The sequence below is a fragment of the Megascapheus bottae genome, chromosome 9, assembly GCF_031878675.1.
Source record: "Megascapheus bottae isolate mThoBot1 chromosome 9, mThoBot2.hap1, whole genome shotgun sequence".
In the NCBI taxonomy this organism is placed as follows: domain Eukaryota; kingdom Metazoa; phylum Chordata; class Mammalia; order Rodentia; family Geomyidae; genus Megascapheus; species Megascapheus bottae.
The window spans coordinates 5,618,519-5,633,902 of NC_143517.1; the positions used below are offsets into that span (position 1 = coordinate 5,618,519).

General features: G+C 37.2%; 1 non-coding gene across 1 annotated transcript; it reads right to left on the reverse strand.

The window, feature by feature from the left end:
• Window positions 1-14,633: 14,633 nt before the first annotated feature.
• Window positions 14,634-14,750, reverse strand: LOC150058720 (U5 spliceosomal RNA). Its single transcript, XR_016536744.1, has one exon. It is a non-coding gene; the product is annotated as a U5 spliceosomal RNA (small nuclear RNA).
• Window positions 14,751-15,384: the final 634 nt, after the last annotated feature.

Consider the following 15,384-nt stretch of genomic DNA (forward strand, 5'->3'; position numbering starts at 1 on the left):
GAATTAACTAAACTTCTTCAACTTTATACCTATGTCTTTCTTTCTTCCTTCCTTCCTTTCTTCTGTTCTTTCTTTCTTTCTTTCTTTCTTGCTTTCTTGCTTTCTTGCTTTCTTGCTTTCTTGCTTTCTTGCTTTCTTGCTTGCTTGCTTGCTTGCTTGCTTACTTGCTTGCTTTTTTGGTCATGGGGCTTGAACTCTGGGCCTGGAAGCTGTTCTTGAGCTTTTCAACTCAAGGCTAGTGCTTTACCATATGAGTCATAGCACCACTTCCTGTACGTATATCTTTTGATCTGAGCTAGTCTCTACTACAGTCCCTATGTAATCACCTTGTGCTCCAGGACAAGAGAGAATATTTACTGATAAATATCTTGTGCGCATGGCAAATTGCCCCTCAAAAGGCAATGCCTTCTTTTTACCATCTTAAAAAACAAACAGTGAATTCCAGGATCTAGGTGACTCATGCTTGTAATGCTACTTAGGAGTCTAAGAATGGGACCTGAATTAGCCTGAGAGAGGGTGGGGATGGACAAAGCGAAAGACAGGAGTAGACAGGCTGGCCAGTCCAGGATCCCTGGGAGATCTGGGTTAGTAGGTTTGTGATTGAGAAACAGAGTACAGATCATATGGATCTTAATTAGGAAAAGGTCAGAGAGGAAGAAACTGTCCTAACTGGCCCATCCTAAGTAGTAATCAGGATAATACTTGAACTCACAAAACAAAGCTGGAGACTCATGGAACTCTCAGGAGAATTCCAAGTACAGGTCAGTATATAAAGCTCCACTCAGGCTCAGACCTCAAAATCTGTGAGAATTAAGAGCAGCCACATCAGGTGGGTCCCAGATTGAGTTCTGACAGAAGTCCATAGCTGATGCTCAGGTATTAATTTGTAGAGAGAATGTGAGAGAAAGAACATTCTCTTGAGGTTCCCACACCAATGTCCTTAAATTACAAGCTGCAACCCAATGTTATTTGGAGGTAGGGGACCCTTTTGGTATCTGTTGTTGTCCCTTTTACTTGTGTGAACTCGGCCAGGCTACTTAATCTCCTTTTTACTTGGCAGTGCTGGATATCAAGCCAAAAGCTTCGTACAATCTAGCCAAGCACCTTATCAACGGAGCTATATTCCCAGCCCTAAGTTGTTCAACTTCTATGGACTTTAATTTTCTCTGTGAGATAGGACTCATGATAATAGTATTTATTAATGTAATAGCACAGAGACTTCTTGTTAAGATTCACTGAAGATAATAATAACCTGGCTCTTAGAAAAGGTACCAAAGGGTTAGCCACGGTAGGTAACTGATCATGGCTGCTGAGTTTCTTTAGAAGGGTTAGAGGAAGATACCTTAGGTAGGCAGTCATACAGAAATGAGGGACTGAACTAGGAAAAGGTAACCAAAAGGCAAGATTTGAGTCACGTTGCTTGTTGAATAGGTGTGGAAAAAGCATTAGACATGCCAAAGATGTCACAAAGACTGAGCTGATGATCAGAATAATTATAGTAATCAGGACACAAAGGAAGAGAGAGCTAATTATCTCATAATGAACCCAGAAGACTAAGAGATATATGGATTTGAACCAAAAATAGGCTATACCAAACTCTAGGTTAAGGCAGTAGCACTCTCAGTACTGGCCAGGTAAGAATTTTTTTTAGGTGGGGATGTTTGAGAAAGGAGACACCACAAGAGATCAGAAGGGATCAAAGACCTAATGGAGTACAGAAGAAGCCAAGGATGTAATATCTGAGAAGCCATAGAACGGAAGTCTCCGTTTACTAGGGACCATGAGTACGAGAAGCTATCTCCTCTTTCCCTGGTAAAAAAAAAAAGTGGGTTAGTGAATGATCCCCTTGGTTTCTTCCTTCCACAGAAGCAAAGCTTGGGTGGTGGATCTGTAGACAGAGTGCTGTGGCAGGGAGGCGGCAAACAAACACAATCTTGTCACAGTTTTTAAAGGTGAAAGAAACTTGTTTAACAGCCCCAAGGAAGTTCAACTTTAGAAAAAAGGACTCTAGTAATAAATGTAGAGAGAACTGTATTGTACTCCAGGGGAAAAAGGGATCAGGCTGAATGAATGCACAAAACAGAATAGCCCAACAATGGATGTTGATCGGATCTCTTGAAATATCCTTGTTCTTATAAATGGAATCCACTTATGAGAGCCAATACCATGAGTGCCAGGAAAAAATCAAGGAAGTCCTTTGGGGAGTATGCAAGAACAGTAAAATGCTCTGGCATTTGGATTAATTACTCATGATATTCTATGGAATAGTCTCAGGATGATATTCTCACAAAGTTATAGTCTGTTAACCTTGTGATTATGAAGTGGTCATCATGAGTGAATATGCAGTCTGTCTTGTATGTACAGTGGGCTCAAGACTTCAGATGAAAAAGCTGAAGATGAAAAGGGAAGGAGTAAGAAAATGCAACATGTGTTGTTGGAATGAGGTCAAGGAGATGAGGGGCAGACCATGAGAGAGAAGAAGGGAGCGCAAATGCAGTTATATATTCAATATACACATGTGTAAATTAAAGGGAAGGATCAGGTTGGGAATGATGGGAGAGAGGGCTAGAAGGGGTGACATTGGCCAAAATACATTGTACCCACATACTGATTATTGAAACATCTGTATAACTACATAAAGATCATTTTTTAAATATAGGTAAAACTGAACATTGAATGGCAAAACAGAAGAAAATGGAAGGGGAGGGTACGTTGGATGAAGTCTACAATAGTGCAACATGAGGAGAGTTATATATTGTGATCTACCCCCTAGAGATAAGATTTTAGGCTCTATTACAACAAGAGACAGGAAAAAAACAGAAAAGAACATATATAGAAGTTAATAACACAAGGTAAGTAGGTCAGTTTGCTTGATTGCAGAAATTATTTTCTATGTAGGCATACAACAAGGTATCTCCCAACGTCAATATTTTAGACCTTAAATATGTTATGACAAAAAGATGGGATTAAATTTAATTGACCAACAAAATCCCAGAATTATTATTGTATGTTGTTAAGGATAGCAGCTTCTTTCTTTTAGTGATCTATTCCTCTATAAAATCATTTTGGACAAAAGTAACCTTACTCTAAGGTTTCAAATATATGAAAGACCCATTTAAAGCAAAGTAGTTTAGAAAAGTCTTCCTCCTTATAATTATTCATATCAGTAAGTGGATGAGCCTTTAACAATAAACAGGAGGTTTTTTCCAAAGGAACCTTTTCTCAGAAAAAGCAGAGTGCTTTCTTCATGGATGATAACATCATTAAGAAATGTTTTGTGCTCTAGAATGAGAACCTTGGCCTTAACAAAAATCCTTTGAGTTCTAACCCAGAAAATCTGTTTGCATTTTGATTTAATATTTACCAAAAGTGTCTGGCATATTCAAGTAACTATTCTGAACTAACGCATGTCCTCAGGTTACACAGACTTCACTTTAAGCAGCAGGCCCTAGAAAGCCCCCTTGAAATACTATACAACCAATACAAGGAAGTGTTTTAATATGTGATTCAGGAAAGATTCCAGGTTGCTAACCTGCATATCATTATTTATCAGCTTAATACTCATATTAATATAAATTGGAAGAGATTTGTTGCTTATAAATTATCTCAATATAAATGATCTCATTATTTCTTTATAACTATCCTGGAGTTATTCACATCTTCTAAGACAGGACATGCTGACTAATTTAAAGGTGTTCAGTTAGTACTGAAAAAAAAAGACAAAAAAGAAAAGAAGGGGGGAAAAGAAAAAAGAAAAGAAGTTTAAGAATTATTATGTCCAAGAATTATTTATCATCAAATTTAAGTGTCTATTCTCTAATGCTAACATGATGGCAGTAAGAATTAGTCCACTTCCTTTCATTTGTTTTCTCATTGGACACTCTGCCAGCTTCCATGGGACAACTATGCTAAACATGGTCTCAGAAGCTAGTAGTTACTTATCAGCCCTGAACACATAGATGTGAAGTATGGGTATTAATGTAAGACTTGTAACTGAAATTACTTGAGAGGTTATTTTTTTTTGCCAGTCCTGGGGCTTGAACTCAGGGCCTGAGCACTGTCCTTGGGCTTTCCTCAAGGCAAGTGTTCTACCACCTGAGCCATAGCAGGCTTTTCTATATATATGATACCAAGGAATCGAACCCAGGTCTTCATGCATTCTAGGCAAGCACTCTACCAACAGGCCAAACTCCCGGTCCAGGAGGTTAATTTTTTATACTCTAATAAGTAATTTTCTTTAGGATATAGAGCCTATTGAAAATGCAAGGTTAAATGTTTATTATCTTCACTCAACAAATACAATTTTCCTATATTCTATGAATTTACCATAGTGGTACAATTTGAGAGTATGCATATGATTCTGATACCCAGCAGCCAATATAAAAACACTAGTTTGTGAATATTTTTCTTGAGATTTCTTCCTTTATGTTTCTCATAAAATGAAATATAACCCTACCAATGGTCCAGAAATGTTACTCCTACAGAGTCACTCCAAATAAATACTCTCAAAGACATATGTCTATAAAAGGGCTTGTATAAGAGAGCTCGTATTCTTTTATGTGTAATACTTTTGTGTGCAACAATAGAAAAACAGAGGGGAGTGAGTTGGGAGATTTTGTATACTTATAAAATGGATTACCACTTATCAGTTATAATGATTAGCTACTATATAAACATGACCAAAGCCCTAAAACTTTACCCTAAAGGAGGAAGATGTATTTAAAACTGAATATTGTATACTATGTTTAATAAATTCTAGAGCAAGAATATGTAAATCTCAGAGTGGTAGTGGTCTTGGGTAGGAGTTGGGGGGAAGGAAGGTTGTGGTGGGTGAATAAAATTCCCAAGCTCCAAGAGAGCTTTAGAGATATGGTCACCTGCTGTGACTCTTACCAAAATCCACAGAATGCTATAGTTATAACTTGTGCATTGAGTTTTATGTAATAACACTTCAAAAGAAACAACCACAAACAAATATTCATGATATTTATATTGGAGTATTTAACCAAAAATGTTCCAAAACCATTTTATTTGAATAAATTAGGAGCACTGACAGATGAGAGCAGGATGGATAGATGGATGGATAGATACACAAGCAGGCAGATAGACAGATGGTAATGCAATAAAGCTAACAGAGCAAAACCTGGGTGTAGAATCTAGGTGGAAGTTACTGTAATACTCATTGTAAAATTGGTTTGATTGTATTTGTAATCTGCCATAATAAATATAAGAAAGCATTTAAAACGTGCATAATTTTGAGGTACTTAGTATTATTTTGTGTTCTTTATGTATGTTTACCTACCAATCCATTCATTTCAAGTCATTTATTTTGAATAAACTTTGTGAGGTCAGGCTCCAAGCAGGTTTGAGTTTACACTTAAGATACCATCATTTCTGAATTCACAGTTAAAAGGAATAACAAGGAAAACAGGAATACACGTGAGCTTGTCAATCCAAAGCAGAATCCAGGAGAATGCCTATGAGTGAATTCCATTGGATTCTGCTTTGGATTGACAAGCCCAGTGTATTCCTATTTTCTTTGCTATTCTCTTTAACTGTGAATTACAACATCACAGTTAAATATGTATGCATATATGTATATTATATGAAGATCAAAAATAAAATGATAAAATAAATGGAAAAAATCAGATATAATTATTAGTATTCTGTTGTCAACAATTGATTACTTGTAAAGTCTACTGTAATATGAAAATGTGTGTATTTATTTTCATATTCAGTGACTTGAGAACATACCTGGGAAAAGGGCATGAGTTGATGTTACTTAGCACATCCATGATCTTATCTACCTTTTAAAGCTTTAATTTCATTCGTTATACTTAGTAAACAATAGTAAACATCATATAATAATTTCAATTTATGGACATTAATATGTAAGAAAAACACTTCGATATTAGATGTCTCACCAAAATACTTTATTAATGGCACTTGTTTTTAATCCCAAATGTTCCAGGATAGAGATCTGAGGTTCACAATTCAAAGCCAATCCAAGCACACACACACACACATACACACACACACACACACACACACACACACACATACACACACACACACACACACACATCAGAGATAAAAGTGAATATCAGTGCTTATATAGCAAATGTAGTTATGACTTTGGCATTTAGACTCAATCCATGAAAATTAGAAAAATTACGTAGTATTACTCATGGCCAAAAATTTTGCAGTATTCAAGTAAAACTCAGTAAGAGATGTTTTCCATTGCTTTGTCATATACCAAGTATGAAAACACTTTCTTTTCTTCTTTCTTTCTTTTTTATTGTAATTAATAGAAGGATTACATGATATTTGCCAGATAAATGGTGCTTTAATTCCCATACATTGATACCCTTTCACATGTCTTGGCCCCATTTCCCTGCCCCCCACCCCTACCCCTCATCTTGTTTTCCCCCCTTCCCTATCCAATTTCAAATAACCAAATACAAATATATCCGATATATCAGGTAACAAAGTGAGATACTGTAACAATATGAGATAACCAAGGGACAGGAAAAGAGATGAGAGATAACATAGTACCTTAAGAACAACAATCATTCATTATATGGCTTTTGTTTCTATACCCTAGAAATCCTTTCATTTAGCGTCCTACTATATGGCCTTTTGTATCAAGGTTTTGCTCTATTGCAAATCTCTGCTAGGAGAGCCCAAGGTTTCTACTGATTATGACAAATGAGGGAAACCATTGAGCCTAAATTCCTTTGAGTCTGGCTTACTTCACTTAATATGATTTTTTCTAAGTCTTCCCATTTCCTAACAAATGGGGAGATGTCGTTCTTTCTGACAGCAGCATAGAATTCCATTGTGTATAAATACCACAACTTGTCGATCCACTCAACAACTGAGGGACATCTAGGATGGTTCCATATCTTTGCTATGGTAAATAGTGCTATAATGAACATTGTTGTGCTGGTGGATTTAGTATGTCCTTGTTTCTGGATGATTGGGTAAATGCCAAGTAGTGGAATTGCTGGGTCATAAGGGAGCTCTATGTTTAGTTTTTTGAGGAACTGCCATACTGCTTTCCATACTGGTTGAACGAGTTTGCACTCATAGTAGTGATCCCTCCTGGCCACATCCCCTCCAGCATCTGTTGTTATTAGTTTTCTTGATCCTGGCCATTCTAACTGGAGTGAGGTGGAATCTTAGAGTTGTTTTGATTTGTATTTCTTTTATGACCAGAGATGTGGAGCATTTCTTCATATGTCTATAGGCCATTTTTGTTTCTTCTTCAGAGAAGACTCTCTTTAAGTCTTTGGCCCATCTTTTAATGGGATGGTTGTTACTTTGGAGATTAGTTTTGGATTGATTCAATTTTTTGAGTTGTTGATATATTTTAGATATGAGGCCTTTGTCTGTTGTATGGTTGGTGAAGATCTTCTTCCACTCTGTAGGCTTCCTAATTAGTTTACTAGCTATGTCCTTTGCCATACAAAAGCTCTGCAGTTTAATGCAGTCCCATTTATCCAGCCTTTCTCTGATTTGTTGTGATTATTGGTCCTTATTAAGAAAGTTTCGACCTGTGCCAAGGAGGCCTAGTGTATCTCCTATTCCTTCTTGAAAAGTTTTCAGTGTATCTGGTTTTTCCTCGAGGTCTTTGATCCATTTGGAGTTAATCCTGGTGCAGAGTGCCAAAGAAGGATCCAACTTTAGTTTTCTGCAGGTGCTTAACCAGTTCTGCCAGCACCACTTGTTGAAGAGGCTGTCTTTCTTTCATTCTATTTTTTTGGCTCCCTTGTCAAAGATTAGGTGGCCATAGGTCTGTGGTTTAATATCTGGATCTTCAGTTCTAGTCCATTGGTCTTCAGGCCTGTTCCTGTGCCAGTACCAAGCTGTTTTGATAATTATAGCTCTGTAATAGAGTCTAAAGTTTGGTATTGAAATTCCTCCAGCGCTGTTCTTTCTGCTAAGAAGTGTTTTTGCTATACGGGGTCTTTTATTATTCCATATGAAATTTTGGATTACCTCTTCTATTTCTTTAAAGAATAACATTGGGATATTGATGGGTATTGCATTGAATTTGTAGATAACCCTTGGCAAGATTGTCATTTTCATGACATTGATTCTTCCAATCCAGGAGCATGGGAGGTTTTCCCATTTCCTCAGTTTTGCTTTAATTTCCTTTATCAGAGTTTTACAGTTTTCATCAAAAAGGTCCTTTACATTCTTAGTTAAGGTAATTCCTAGGTATTTATTTTCTTTGAGGCTATTGAGAACGGAGTTGCTTTCCTGATTATTGCCTCGTTCCTCTCACTGTTGGCGTAGAGGAAGGCAGTTGATTTTTGAGGGTTAATTTTATAGCCTGCTACCCTTCCAAAGTTTTGAATCAGCTCAAGGAGCTTGGGAGTAGAGTCTATAGGATTCTTTAAATACAGGATAATGTCATCTGCAAAGAGGGATAGTTTTACTTCCTCTTTCCCTATTTGGATCCCCTTTATGCTTGCTTCTTGCCTTATTGCACTGGCTAGGAATTCTAGTACTATGTTAAAGAGTAGTGGAGAGAGTGGGCATCCTTGTCTCGTTCCTGATTTTAGAGGGAATGGCTTTAGGTTTTCACCATTAAGTGTAATACTAGCAGTAGGTTTCTCATACACAGCCTTTATTACATTGAGGAATGTTCCATGGATTCCTAGTTTCTCCAGAGCTTTTAACATAAAGGGGTGTTGGATCTTGTCAAATGCCTTTTCCACATCTATTGAGGCAATCATGTGATTTTTGTCCTTGCTCCTGTTGATGTGTTGAATTATATTAATTGATTTGTGTATGTTGAACCAGCTTTGCCTTCCTGTGATGAATCCTGTTTGATCATAGTGTATAATTTTTTTGATGAGTTGTTGTAGACGGTTGGCCAGTATTTTGTTGAGAAGTTTTACATCGATGTTCATCAAAGAAATAGGTCTATAGTTCTCTTTCTTTGATGAATCTCTGTCTGTTTTGGGGATGAGGGTTATACTGGCTTCATAGAATGAGTTTGGTAAAGAGCCTTCATTTTCAATTTCGTTGAAGAGCTTGAGGAGTATTGGTGTGAGCTCTGCTTTGAAGACCTTATAGAATTCAGCTGTGAATCCATCTGGCCCTGGGCTTTTCTTAGGTGAAAGTTCTCTTATTGCCATTTCTATTTCAGAGCTTGAAATAGGTCTGTTTAGTTGGGTTAGTTCTTCTTGGTTCAGTGTGGGTATGTTAATATTGGCTAGGAATTCATCCATTTCATCTAGATTCTCAAATTTGTTGGCATAAAGTTTTGAGAAGTATTCCCTCATGATATTCTGGATCTTGGTAATTTCTGTTGTGATATTACCATTTTCATCTGCGATTTTGTTTATTTCGGTATGCTCCCTTCTTTTTTCTTGGTAAGATTTGCTAAAGGTTTGTCAATTTTGTTAATTCTTTGAAAGAACCAACTCCTTGTTTTGTTGATTCTTTCTATAGTTTTTTTTTGGATTCCAATTCATTTAATTCTGCTTTGTTTTAATAATTTGCTTCCTTCTAGTGGGATTAGGGTTGGTTTGTTGCTCTTTTTCCAGGAGCTTAAGGTGAGACATTAACTTATTGGTTTGCGATTTTTCCAACTTGTTGTTGTAGTCACTCAGCGCTATAAATTTTCCTCTGAGTACTGCCTTTGCCGTGTCCCAAAGGAGTTGGTATTTTGTGTGCTCCTTTCTGTTAAATTTCATAAACTGTTGGATTTCTGTTCTGATCTCTTCAATGACCCATTGGTGATTCAACAATGTGTTGTTCAGTCTCCATGAGTTACAGGGTTTTCGTTGGTGGAGTTGTGTGTTCAGTTCCAATTTGATGCCCTTCTGGTCTGAGAGAGTGCAAGGAATAATTTCAGTGTTTCTGAATCTGTCCAGGTTTGTTTTATGGCCTAAAATGTGGTCTACTTTGGAAAATGTTCCATGTGCTGCTGAGAGAAATGTATATTGTGTTGTTGCTGGTGGAATAATCTGCAGATGTCTGTTAGATCTAGTTGGTCTATACAGTTGTTCAATTCTAAGGTTTCTCTGTTGAGTTTTTGCCTTGTTTATCTGTCCAAAGTTGAGAGTGGTGTGTTAAAGTCACCAACAATCACTGTGTTTCGGTCTATGTATGGTTTCAGTGAAAGTGAAGTTTGCTTGATGAAGTTTGGAGCTCCGGGATTCAGTGTGTAGATATTTTAAATGGTTATGTCCTCCTGGAGGAAAGATCCCTTTAGTAGTATGTAGTAACTTTCTTTGTCTTTTCTCACTAGTTTTAGTTTGAAGTCTATTTTATCTGATATGAGGATGGCAACTCCAGCCTGTTTATGGGGGCCGTTAGTTTGATAGAGTTTGTTCCAACCTCTCATTTTCAAAAGATGTTTGTTTTTTGGGGTAAGATGTGTCTCTTGAAGACAGCAGAACGATGGATCTTGTTTATTCATCCAACTAGATAAATCTATGCCGTTTAAGTCCATTGATATTGAGAGTCAGGATTGAGAAATATTTATTAGCTCCTGCCATTTTTACAAGCTTTCATTAGGGCCTGTGTCTTGATAGTTCTTGTAGTACTTAGATGTTTTAAGTTTTAGGTGCCATGTCTTTCTCTGTATTACATTTGTGTTGGTTTTTCATGTGTAGAACATCTTTGAGAATTTTCTGTAGTGTTGGTTTTGTTGCTACATAATGTTTAAGCTTTTCCTTAGAATGGAATGTTTTTATTGTTCCCTCAGTTATGAATGAGAGCTTAGCTGGGTGCATTATTCTTGGTTGGTAGTTATTTGACTTCAGGGCATGGTATATATCATTCCAATCTCTTCTTGCTTGCATGGTCTCTGCTGAGAAATCTGGTGTTATTCTGATTGTTTTGCCTTTATAGGTGATTATTCTCTTCTCCCTGACTGCTTTTAGGATCCTATCTTTGGCCTTTATTGATTCAGTTCAGATTATAATGTGGCGGTCTGGTCAGGTCTGTTTGGGGTTCTAAAAGCTTCTTGTATCTGAATGGGTCTGCCCTTCTGGATATTTGGGAAGTTTTCTGAGATGATTCCCTGAAGTATATTTCCAATACCATGGACCTCTTTCTCTAGACACTCCTCAATACCAATTAGCCTTAAATTAGGCTTCCTAATTGTATCTTGGACCTCCTGTAGCGTTTTCTCATATTTCCTAGATTTGAATTGACTCATTTTCTGTTCTTTTTCTATAACAACTAAATTATCTTCAACCCCGGAAATTCTCTCTTCTGCATTGTCTAACCTGCTATCAAAGCTATCTACTTTATTCTTCATCTCCCTTGCTTCTAATTGCTCATTTTTGATGGCTGCATCTCTTGTTTTAGATCATGTATGGATTTCTTTATCTCCTTGATTTCCATTTGAGTGGTTAGCTCAGCAGCTTTATTCTCTTTGGACATTTGTTGGAGTTCAGTCCACCTTTTTGTTTGTGGATTCTATGAATTCGTCCATTTTTCTTTTAAAAACCTTTATTATGGCTTCCTTTATGGCTTCCCCTTTTTCACCTATCACCTTGTTTATGGTTTCCTCTTGTTTAGCTGTTGCTTCCCCCCTTATGTCTTTCTTTATGTTTTCACATTTTTCACTAATGATGTTTATCAGTTGCATTTGTATAGCACGTGGAAGGCTCTCCTCTAGATTTGCCACTGACTGCTCCATTGCCTGTTTATGTTGGGTGGGAGATGCTATTCCTTGATTTGACATTTTTCTTGACTTTCTTGTTCTGCCCATTTGAGGATGGGAGCAAGATTAATACTAAACAAGATTATAATTTTTCAGATATAACCAACCTAGGCCTTTTTAGTTGGCTGACAATAGATATTAGCTCTTTTAGATTGGTAATAACACTCTCTCTTTCTTTTTGTACACTTACATACAAATCTAATACAATGACCAATTTATGACCAAAACAATAAGCCCCTCAATCCAATCTCTATTGTATTCAAGTCCCTCTAGACCTAGAGTATAATTGAAGACAGCATTGCTCAACAACTATCAAATGTAGATCCATGCATTATAAGAGTTGAAGGATGAACAGAGGACCAGAGATAGAAAAATAATATGAAAGATGACAAGGGAGGTAGGAAAAGAATAATACAGGAGTGTAAGAATACTATAGTAATGAAGAAAGGGTATCGTGTAAGGATAACTGACCTAAGGTGATAGACAGGTAGAGTATTTGTGTAGAAAGTTTAGATAAACTTAGATAAAACTTATCAAAATAAGAAGAGTAATAAGAAGAATATATAGAGAAAAGAGAGAGGTTGATATGGGAGATTTCAATGATACCGATTTAAGAAAGAAAAGAAAAAAAGAAAAAAGAAACAGTAATAAAATAAAAGAAAACAGAACACACACACACACACACACACACACGCACACACAATGAAAACAAAAAAAAAAAGAAAGAAAAAAGTTGGGGGGAGATTCCTCACTGTTCTGAGTTCTTACCCAAGAGATACTAGGGTTGAGAACCTGGAGTTTAAAAAGCAGGTGACTGTATCAATATGGATATCATTTTTATTCAAACTGTACCCAGAGGTGTCACTGTGTTTCTAGGAATGACCACAGTGACAGCAGGATTGCGGGAAAAGAGAGGAGAAAAAAAGAAAAAGAAAAAAAAAGGAATGAATCATAACATTAGAAAAAAAGGTATAGGTTAAATGGCAAAGAGAAAAATAAGATCATTTAAAAATGCAAATGAAATGGGGTAAAAAAATTAAAAAAGGGTATTGTTCAGGTTTTTTTTTTTTGGTGGGGGGAGAGGTTAGGAAACTTGTGTCTCCACTAAATTCGGGATCTAAACACTTCACAAAGTCTTTTTCTCTTGTGATTTGGCTTTGCGGTTTTTCGGATGAGATTGCTTATTTGGTAAAACAAAGCTGAAAGATTCTCGGGCGGCTTTGTTTACCAGGTCTGCGGGGGATGGACTTCAGCAGGGCTGGGACCGGATTTCTGGCTAAGGGATCTCTGGGAAATCCTTTGCCCTATAGGTTGGTGGCGCTGTCAGCAACACCTCTCAGGCTCCATTTGCTTTGGCCTGGGTCTTTGCCAGCAGTCAAGATGGCGCTGCTCTCAGCTGGAGGGGGAGGGGCTCCCTCCCAATGCCATTCCCCGAGAAGTGGAAACTTCTCCTCGGAGGTACTCACAAATTGCTGGATTGTCCAGTTCCGTGAAGCTGGCAGGTCCGTGCACAGCTGGGTATCGGCTCTGGGCTCGCACAGGCTCTGTGTGGCTCTGTCTGCCGCCGGCGGGTCTGCGCTGCTGTGGAGCGCTTTCTCTGCTCTGATTCAGAAGAGCCTTTGTCTCCCAGGCCGCTCTGCGGTGGAGCTCCACGCTCCTTTTTGTGCTGGTATTCTTCCTTTTTTTTTTTCCCAGCACTTTCTTTTAGAAGAATTCAATATAGAGGTTATCTTAACTGAGAGACGTTTCATTTGTCTTCTGTTTCCAAATGCTTGCAAGTGTTAATATGTTTCCAGTTACAGAAACATCAGTTGTTATAAGGTAGCTAGCTGTCTTTCTGTTAAATAGTTTTATGTCCTTTGGCATAATCTGTATCCAAAGATTTCAGATAACAATGATATCATTTTTTCCATTATAATAAAACCTTTTTCCTTTCACTTTCTTGAACTATGCAGGCAGAGTATTTACCATTGATCAAAGCTCAGAACCAATGTTAAATGACACAATGGCGATGACACCAAGTGTTCCTCCTGTGACAGAGGACTTCAATTTCACAGGCATCTGATATGGCTGGAAGGACATGTCTCTCAGAAAACACAACGGTATTTGCTGACCATTTCATCTGTCTGGAATAACTAACTATTCATGGCTTTCTGATTCCCCCTTATTATCACACGGTGTTTATTCCCAGTCACCCAGTTGAGATACACTAGCTAGCTCTTTATCATATGTACACATGAACTTTGTTAACCAGACTTTCATTTCTTTCAGCTCTCTATTGACTTGCTTGCTCTGAGTTTACAGTAATGAACAAGATAGTAAAAGATGAATGATGCCATATTTCCTCTGGTTCATTTATATCACAGTCAAGTCAAAGTCACAGAACTTCAGACATTGCTTCTGTTGATTATGCTGATGTTCATAATGCATACTTCTTGAGTATTCTGGAGACTGTCTTTTCAATTTTTCTCCTTCTCTGGTCTGCTTATCTATATTTTTTCATATATTTTATTGTAATTAATAGAAGGATTATATTATATTTGCCAGATAGAAGGTATATTAATTCACGTACATTGATACCCTTTCTCATGTCTTGGTCCCCATTTCCCTTCCCTCCACCCTCACCCCTCATCTTGTTTTCCCCCCTTCCCTATCCAATTTCAAATAACCAAATACAAATATATCCAATATATCAGATAACAAAGTATGATACTGTAACAATATGAGATAATCAAGGGATAGCAAAAGAGATGAGAGATAACATAGTACATTAAGGACAACAATCACTCATTATATATATATATATATATATATATATATATATTTTACCTTGCTGCAAAGTTGAGTTAGTATTTGTGAGCATAGGAAGATCAAGCAAGTGCCATTATTGCAATATCATGCTAAGTATATACCATCAACATGACTTATCACTTTTTTTTTTAGCCCTTCTAAGAGCAAGGCCTCAAAAATTTGGGTTAAGACTCAGAATTGTTCCTCTCCATGGAAATCTTTAGTAAAAGGTGAAATATTTATATGATCTGAAGAGAAACCAGAGTATGACTTATCACTTTTGATGTTGACTTTGGCTGCCTATCTGACGGAATGTCAGGCTTCTCTTCTGAAAAGTTACTGTGCCTTCTTTCCACACTGCATGTTCTGAAAGGCTTTCAGGATGCACAGTGCATACTCAAGGAGTGGGAAACTAAGTGCTATTTCATTGAGGGAGAAATATCTGCCTAAAGTATTTGGAATTCATCAGTTCTTTGCATTTATTTACATATTTATTCAGAGATTTATTTGTGTCACTTTGTGCCCATGGCTGTTTCTATTATACTTTTATTTATAACAATGCTACCAGTTTGGTGATTCCTCAAAGGACTAAACATAGAGCTCACATTAATCATAGGGATAATGCAGACATAAATCATAGGGATGATGAAGACATAAACCATAGAGATTATGCAGAAATCCTTCTGCTGGCATTTACCCAGATGACCACAAACCAGCCCACACTAATGCCACAAGCACAATTTTGTTCATTTCAGCATTATTTACTATAGAGAAGGTATGGAGTCAACCCCCATGCTTCTCAGTAGATGAATGGATCAAGAAAATGTGGTATATATACACAATGGAATTCTAGGCTTCCATCAGGAAGAACGACATTGGCCAGTTCATAAAGAAATGGAAAG